The 9052-nt window shown below is 39.5% G+C and overlaps 1 protein-coding gene and 1 pseudogene across 1 annotated transcript in view; both read right to left on the bottom strand.

Moving 5' to 3' along the window:
- LOC102858271 (cadherin-18-like) overlaps positions 1–9052 on the bottom strand; it is a 634275-nt gene that overhangs the window by 380085 nt on the left and 245138 nt on the right. The gene's annotated exons all lie outside the window — the stretch shown is intronic.
- LOC102859080 lies at positions 3129–4328 on the bottom strand (annotated as a pseudogene).

The raw sequence follows: 9052 nt of genomic DNA, 5'->3' as shown, positions 1-9052 counted from the left end.
AATGGGGGTAGGTGTGTCAGAGACAGTGAGATTGGCACAGGATAGAGTGGGGTTTAGGGCTGTTGTACACAGGGTTGCTATGAGTCACAGGCGACTTGACGGCACATAACAACAACAATATATCTCATTAGCAACCTACCCTGATATTGTGAGCTCTGAGAGAAGGTGTGGAGAAAGGCAATATAGGTATAAAATTTTTCAAAGTTATGGATCTAATTTTTTTTTCTTTTTAGTTAAAATATAATCATCACCCATGGCAGCAACAGTCAAGAAATCAAAAGATGTGTTACATTGATTGGAAAAAAAACCTATTTGAAAGTATCTCTTTAAAGGCTAAAAAGCAAATGTTTCCTTGCTCTATTTTAATGACTGTTACTTCATCTAAGTATATATTTCACATGAGCACAATCAGGTATGTTTCTATTTCTATTCTTCTTAAGGTTAGCCATAATTTGTTGTGATCCACATAGGTATGTATTTATCTATATCCATATCTATCTCTATCTATCTATCTATCTACCTATCTATGCATCTATCCCTAGCTATTTAGCTAGAGATAGTTGTTGGTTGTTGTCAAGTGCCATCGAGTGGAGCATGACTCATAGCACCCTATGAACAAAAGACCTGAACCCTGTTCTAGAACTGTCATCATTTCTCTATGTTCATAGAGTTTCCAGAGACATGTGGTTTAGGAAGTGGATGCCACTCCTGCTTCCAAACCTGGATCACTTTGGTAGCTCCATCAAATACTGTCCACAATGCTTAACCTTTATGGCAATATATAGATATAGATAAACAAGACTGGAAATCTCCTGTCATGTGATTAAACTGCCAGTTGCCTCTAAAGCTCTGCTGGAAGGTGAGCTGTGGGTTGGTTTCGACTCGACAGCACACAACAACAACATCAAGTGTAGGTGGGGATCATCATGGTAATGTCCAGGAGGCTTCAAAGTTTGCCTAGGCCATCTGCCATGCCATATACCATGGAATTGCCTTACGGTTTCATTAGGTTGCTTATGGAATTGCCTTACGGTTTCATTAGGTTGCTTATAAATGAAATTTTTGAGAAAGAAATGGGGAAAATCTAAAACTTTTCTTAACAAGGTAGTTTATTGTAGAATATACTATTCTTCTGCTCATATCCCCTTTACTTTGCTCTTTTCTCCCCGAGAGTCACAAATTTAAGTATTTCTGAAAAGATGTGGTAAGTGTGAAAACCTTTCATTAGTGAGACAACATAGAGGTTGAAAACATTCTTATATATAAAATGTTATAGACTGAAAAAAAGAAAGAAGAAATATTGATTCTGCAAGCTGAACTTGTCTCCAAAGAAGTCCTTTTTTCCTGGCTATTAAGCCAAATTAGAGGCTCCTGATGCCTTAAGATCACTAACCATATATAAGTGTAACCATCAAGTGCCTTAAACAAAAAAAAAAAATTGTACCACAGGCTTGCTGCCCCCATCAGTCTGCTACTTCTAGTAGTCAGTCAAGCAATCACCTGGAGAGAGAAGCACTGAAGTGTTTGGCAGGGCTGAGAGGAATATAAAAAACGCCAAGAAAAACAACAAACTGTTCTGACAAGCCATAATGCTGTTGTTCATTTTGCTTTCAGCATGAGAAGATGCTAGAGAGAGCTCAGTATTTTGAGCATATAAATGGTGTCAGTACAACAATACCTTAAATGCTCAGCTAACAGAGGAACCACCACATCTAAGGCACCATAAATATTTATTCAAAAAATGAATGCATGAATAACTGCTTCAAGAATGTGGAGCAATGTCAAGTGGAGGCTATAAGTGGCTTACAACAATAATGTATGTGATATTTAAGCACACACATATAATAGACACAAAAAAGGAGTTAGAAGGTTTATCTTTTTAAGCAAAAATAAACGGTTTATGAAGAATTATTGCTTTTACTTACATGTTTTGAGGTTTGCATGTGAAATTTATCTAAAATAATGAGGACTAGAAAGACCATGGTTCTACAACAGCTCTATCTGTTTTGGATGAGTGTCCTGTAAACTTAGAATGATATTCACCTGAGGGCCTGTGGGAAGCACCAGAATGCTGAACACAGAGGCTGCTTGTCAGTCACTCCCAGCGGACTCGCAGATCTGCACATGCATTTGAGTACCTGAGCAGTCTAGTTAGGAAGGACTTAGACTTCCTCTCATAGGAATAATCCTGAGCCTTGATAAGAATAAAGCAGTCTTCCACAATGCAATAAATATTCTGTCGAAATGTGTTAGTTGTGTCCTAGTGTAAATGGGGAAGGGGGGAAATCACAGCAAAAATACCAAACTAGTTTACTTTTAAGCATGTATAATACTGAGAGATTAAAGAAGGGAAATACTGTAAGAGAGAACAAATAATGGATTAAAAGAAGGAAATGTCAAAATGTAAAGGAAAAATATAGTGCCAGGAGCATAGGAGTCATAATTAGCAAGAAATAAAGCCTGATAATGAGTGAGATACAAAAAAGAGTTATAACTATATCTAAAGATTATATTTTAAAGTGTACATTACATATAATCTCATATTTTTTAGATATTTCTTGTGAAAAATTTTGATGTCCATCTTATATTAGAAGATAAGAGTTTGACCATGTAGCTCCATGAATGACAATTCCTTTAAGGAAGACACAAACAATAAAATCTTATATGCCTCTTGCTATGGGGTAAAGTCCTACAGTATGTCAACTGAACAAAATTGAGGTAAAATAAGAAACTGAACTTTCTGCATCATAACAATTGATATTTTCATTTCTGTGGAGTGTTATTAAATATGTTAAAAAACATGAAAACAAGTATAAGGATTTTTCAAAGGTGAGATATAAGGGATATACATAAATTGTTTTTTTAAAAAAGACAAATTTCTTATGAAGCAGAATAAGGAGGAGTTTAAAAGTATTTAATCTTTTTTTAGGATGATTTCTCTTTTTTTGTTTCGTGGCAAAAATACCTTTATTATTCTGGTTAAAAATTTCCCCACATTATTCGTAGTCTGTTGAATGAATGAATGAATGAATGAATGAATACACCCATTATTCGGGCTAGGCTTTGGCTGTCTGCTGTAACAGAAGGAAAAATGATACTGTCTTTAGTGGTATGGGAGGGAATTGTAGTCACCAAGGCCTGGTGCTGCGACGTTCTTGCAAATTTCGAATGAACCTAGCATTGAAGATGACCCCAGGGCCAGGTGGAGCCTGGACCTGTAGGGGACCTGTGTGCATGGGTTCCTCCACAGAGCTGTCCTTGGCCAGTGCCTGCTCCTCACTGGCAGACCTATTCTCTGTTTCCTGTTCTCTCTGCTTCAAATCTTGCTTGCCTGTATCAGGGGATGAGGAATTCAACACCTGATGGCAGCTATAGCACCAGGTTTGGGCTACCAGCCCTGGGGTAATCCCCCGGGTGTGGTGACTAAACTGAGATGCCTTGAGGGTCCGTGGCAAGCAGAAGGCAGGCAGTGGAGTGGGGGTGGGGGGCAGGGGCGCAGGGACGCAGCAGTTCCTGCCCTGGCACTAAAGAGTGGAGGGGACCCAGTTCTGGGGAGCTCCCAGACTGCTGGAGAGGGGCTGGGTGTGTTGGAGGGGTGGTGCGGCCTGGGGCCCTGTTTAGGGGTCATGGAGGCTCCACAGCTACCTTCAGAAATTCGCAGTCACTAGAGGAGTATGGTTTAATGTCTCCCTCTGCTCTCTTGGGTGGCAACTTCATTGCTGGAGCAGCAGGAGTAGAATCCACGGCAGCAGCACGAGCTTGTCGAGCTGCCCTCAGAGAGTAAGCTGTTCAGCTGTGGAACTGTAGTCTCCAAGTTGTGCTTATACAGGAACTTCAGCAGTTTCTGTGAAGGTCGATCAATGGCCAGTTGGTGTGGTTCAACTCATTCCTTCTGCAACAGACTGGAAGAGCTCTCGCCCATGGCCATGATGTTGAAGTGACTCGTGGCTAAAAAAGTCCGAGATGCAAAGTGGTTCTACCTCATTTTGAGCTTCACGATCAGCCAAGACAAAGAGCTTCTTGTATCGAACTTTGAGAAAACCAATAATGGCTGCTTTTTGCAGCCAGTCGGGCTGATGTGTCTCTGAGCACATACACAACGTGGTGGTTCTTCTGCATCCTCGATGCACTAGTGATGGGAGCAGGAAGACGCTGGGCCATGGCAGAAGCCTTGTCCAGCTCATCTACAATGGTCATAATTTGCTGCTGCAGATCAACTCTCGGGGCCTGTGTTGTGGTTCCAGGTCAGCGGGCCGGGGGCACAAGTGCTGATCCAGCACCGTGATCTGCTCTGGGAGCAGTATGTCCACATGGAAGGGAAACTCCATGGCCCATTGTACACGACAGCCCTGATGATTTCTCTTTTGTATGGATGATAATTCCTTTCTACATTTCTTGGAATAGAAATAAAATTCTGACGCCCCACAGAGCTTCAGCTCCCCATGGTCTTCTCAATGAACAGGAAGTGAGTGCTCTCAACAGCAAGAAGATAGAGTCAACATTTTTAGAGCCACAACGTGACCAAGAGCAGATACTTGGCCTTCAGATATTTTGGCTCTTTCTCACCCTAGGTCAGGAATTGTCTGAACTATTGTGCAGAGTAGTTAACATACTCCATGAGTCAAGAGCTTGATCGTTTTGGTTTGGGGTTTGTTGTTTTTGTTGTTGTTGTTTTAATACTTTACTCAAGAAACGCAGAAAAATTAAATATATGCCAAACAAAGCAGGAAATAGGAGAGAAAGAAATATATGCAAAGAGAGTGTCATATATTTTGGACATATTATCAGGAGGAACCAGTGTTTGGAAAAGGTCATTATGTTAAAGTAGAAAGTGAGCAAATAAGAAAAAGAGCTTCCTAAGGAGCTGTAACAATGGATTCAACAAAACAGCAATTGTGAGGAAGACACAGGAGCAGACAGTGTTTCCTTCATACAGATAGAGAGTAATTATGAGTGGAAGCCAGCTCAATGGTAGTTAACAACAATCATAACAAATTAAATATTCTGAAGACAAGGGCATTTAAAATTAGAAAAGTAATTATGGTGTTAATATAACATGAGCGTAAAGCCATGCAGCTGACATGGGACATTAGAGTTTGGTCTTCACTAACTCAACCAAGAATAACAACTGTTGGCAGCCATGTCATCAGAACTAAACCCATTCTTAGGAGATCATACAGGTTCCCACATTCCCACACCTTCTTCTATCCATCACATGCCCCTCCCACAGCTTTTGCTACTCTACTACTCGGTGAATAATTTGTTGCAGTGGCCAAACAGAGCTCATAAACCAGAGTCACAATTACGGGGTTTATTAGGGAAGTGCAGATTTCACAACTCACATGGTAAACACTCAGGACACATTTCTTCAGTATGGACAGCTTTTTCTCAAGTGTATTCCAGGCAAGCCTCCCTCTGACTTTCAGCCTCACAGCTCTGGGCTCTTCCTTGAGACCCTGGAGCAGTGTTATAAAGTTCTGTTCAAGCCAAAGGGAAAGTCAATGCCATAGAGTAAGAAATGGCTCATAGGTGGAACCCTCTAGCAAGATTCTAAGGGTATAAATTGCTTGGCAAGAGATTGTCCACCTTTCCCCTGCAAAACCACTGGTTGATTTTAGTCAGAGAGGCATGGCCTTAGGGTTAGCAATATAACTTTACAGGTTACACCACCAGGATACTACAGTTTCATTCCACATAGACCAAGGCGTTCAGCTCAGGTTTCAATTCAGCTCTGTCTCACATTGCTCTGATTCTCTGCCACCTCTGCTGCTGCCAATATTACAACTGACTCTCAATTTTTCCTCTATTTCACTCTATTTTATACAAGAATCTCTGATCCAAAGGCATGTTGTATTCTCTGTTTCTTCTTTCTAGATGATAGTTTTTTTCTCCCTTTTCTGTCTCCGGATCTGCTCAATTTAAATTGACAAGGTATCAAAACTGTTCAATCCCTGTATTTATCCTTTCTATAATGTCTGTTCCCACACAGAAAGTATTAATTTATTATCTTATTAGCAACTTATTTTGGAGGGCAGTGAACACATCATATTTTTATAGTCCTACTCATGTTGTTCAAAAAGTATATTGACAGAAAAATGTTAGAAGAAAAAGCTTAGTTTAGAAAAGGCCATAGCACCAGGGATACAATTGCTGAAGTTAGATTGATCTTGGCCGAAAGTAAAGAATACCGAAAGAATGTCTACTTGTGTATTACTGACTACCCAAAAGTGGTTGCCTGGGTAGATCATAATGGCATATAGCTAGTATTGAATTGAAATTCCAGAAAATTGTGATTTCACAAAGCCTGTTATACCTAGACCAAGAAAGTATTGTTCGAACATAATAAGGGGCACTGCATGGTCTAAAATCAAGAAAGATGTGCATCATGGCTGCATCTTCTCTCTATATCTATTCAATCTGTATGCTGAACAAATTATTTGAGAACCGAAACTTTATGTAGAACATGGTATTAGGATTGGAGGAAGCCTCATCAACAACCTTCATAATGCAGATGACACTACCTTGCTTACTGAAAGTGAGGAGAACTTTTAACACTTGTTATAGAAGATCAAGGACTACAGGCTTCAATGTGGATTACATATTAACATCAAGAAAACAAAGATAATCACCTTTGGGCCAATAGGCAACATCATGATAGATACAGAAAAGATTGAAATGGTCAAGGATTTCAACTTGCTTGAGTCCACAATCAATATCAGTGCTACCAGTCAAGAAATCAAAAGATGTATTGTCCTTGGAAAGTATGCTGTCAAGGACCTCTCCAAAGTACTGAAGAGCTATAATGTCAGCCTAAAGTCTAAGGTGCACCTAATTCAAGCCATGATGTTTTCAATTATCTGCTATGCATCTGAGAGCTGGACAATGAATAAGAATGGCAGAATAAAGACTGATGTCTTTGAGTTGTGGTTTTAGAGAAGACTGCTGAGTATCCCATGGATTGCCAAAAGAATAAACACTTATGTATTGGAAAAAGTTAAGCCAGAGTGTTCCTTAGAGTTAAGGATGGTGAAGCTTCATCTCACTTGCTTTAGGCATGTTGCTAAGAGGGGCTAGTCCTTGAAAGTAACATCATGCCTGGAAAGGTGGATGGTCAAAGGAAGAGAGGAAGTTCCTCAATGAGATGGATTGGTGAGATGGCTGAAATAATGAGATCTAGTAAATCAGAGATGATAAGGATGGCTTATGTTCAGACAGAATTCACGTCTGCTGTTCATAGGGTCCTATGAGTCATACTTAACCATAGCTACTTACTGACAACAATTTGTGTGGTGAGCTCTGGTGGGCTCTGGTGCTGTAATCCCCAAAGCTCAAGGTTCAAATCCACTAGGTGCTCTGCAGAAAAATAAGCAATCTCTGATGTGATTTACTGCCTCTGAGAACCCATTGAGGGGTGAACTATGGATAGATTCTTATTTGAGTGCACATAACATAAAGTTAATGCCAAAAGCTAGAAAAGACACACTGAATAGTCCATTATGACACAATGAAGTAATGTATTTTAAAGTGCTAATTCTTCGAAATTTTATACCTCTGAGCCATACATTATTTCTATACTTTGGACATGTTGCAAGGAGGAAGCAGTTCTTGGAAAAGGACTTGAGAGAGCACAGGGACAACACAGAGAGAAAGACCTTCGATGAGATGGCTTGAGGTGATTGGTGTGGTGGGAGTAGGTGTGTCGGAGACAATGAGGTTAGCAAAGGATAGAGTACACTTTAGGGCTCTTGTACATAGGGTCTCTATTTGTCACAAGCAACTCGATGGCATATAACGACAACAACAACAATACTTTTTACCTTCTATATATGATAAATTTTACTAAAGATAATAGAAGATAGTCAAAGATGAGTAATGCAGTGTCTCAGAAGTTTTCATACAAAGAATTAACTTTCCAACTATGTATATTGTTTTTGTTTATCAGAAGGTTTTTCCTTTGTGGCTCTCAACTTATTAAAGCTTTTCTTTATTACAGTGTTAAAAACAGTTACTTTCTAACAGCTGTTAAGTACTAATATCCTATTAAATATTTGAAAAGATTCCCAAATTAGAAATTTTTCAAAATAGGCTGGAATGCAGCCATATATTTTTTTAAAAAATATGTTGGTATAAGATAAGGGACACAAAAGCCTGAAATACCATGTAAAAACCAAAAGATAATATAAAGTAAAATAAATCAAAACTTTCCATGGAATATGTCAACTTTCTCTCTGCCAGAATTTTTCATAAAATTAATTTTGCAGTCAGAGTACCATAATAAATTCATTCAATAAAGGGAATATGAAACATATTTTTATGCTAAAGATACTCTGTGGGACACTGTGTGAAAGTAACAATAGCATAGTTGGTTCCTGCCCCCAGGTGCTCTCTAAAGAGAATAAGAAATAACACAGGTGAGAAAGCAACACTCACTATGTGATGTCTATAGGATGCAGATAAAAGCTCAGAGATCAGAGAGATTAGTTTTGGCTAGAGTCCAGGAAAAATCAACCACAGAAGACTTGGAAATATCCCTTGGAAAGGCAAGCCCTGATACAACAAAACTTAAGCTAATAGCATTCAAGTAAGTTGCCACCAAGTCAGTTGTGACAGAGACCTTTGTTTGTCAAAATATGACAACATTCCCTTGGACATTCAATTGCTAATATTTCCAAAGTAGATGACCAAGCCTTTTTACCAAGGTGCCTTTGGGTAGATTCTAACTGCCAGGCTTTTGGTTAGCAGCCAAGCAGGTTTCTTTTACAATTACTGGAGTACTCCTCAAATAAAAGCAGAAAAACACTCCTAAGAGAAAACACAGGTTTGTCCTGTATAGGGTAAAGTCAGAATGCTTCTTGGAGTCAAGGATTCCAAAACTTCGTCTGACATACTTTGGGCATGTTGCAAGGAGGGACTGGTCCTTGGAGAGGGACATCATGTTTGGGAGAGTGGAGGGACGGTGCAGGAGAGGAAGACCCTCAATGAGATGGATCGATTCTGTGAGTGGAATGGTAGGAATGAATGTTTTTGAAACAGTGAGGTTGGCACAGGCGGC

The sequence above is a fragment of the Elephantulus edwardii genome, unplaced genomic scaffold (genome assembly GCF_000299155.1).
Source record: "Elephantulus edwardii isolate Elephantulus edwardi_28Jun2011 unplaced genomic scaffold, EleEdw1.0 scaffold00159, whole genome shotgun sequence".
NCBI classification, from domain to species: domain Eukaryota; kingdom Metazoa; phylum Chordata; class Mammalia; order Macroscelidea; family Macroscelididae; genus Elephantulus; species Elephantulus edwardii.
Note: the sequence above shows the minus strand (reverse complement) of the source record. Positions and strands in the feature narration are given on the sequence as shown.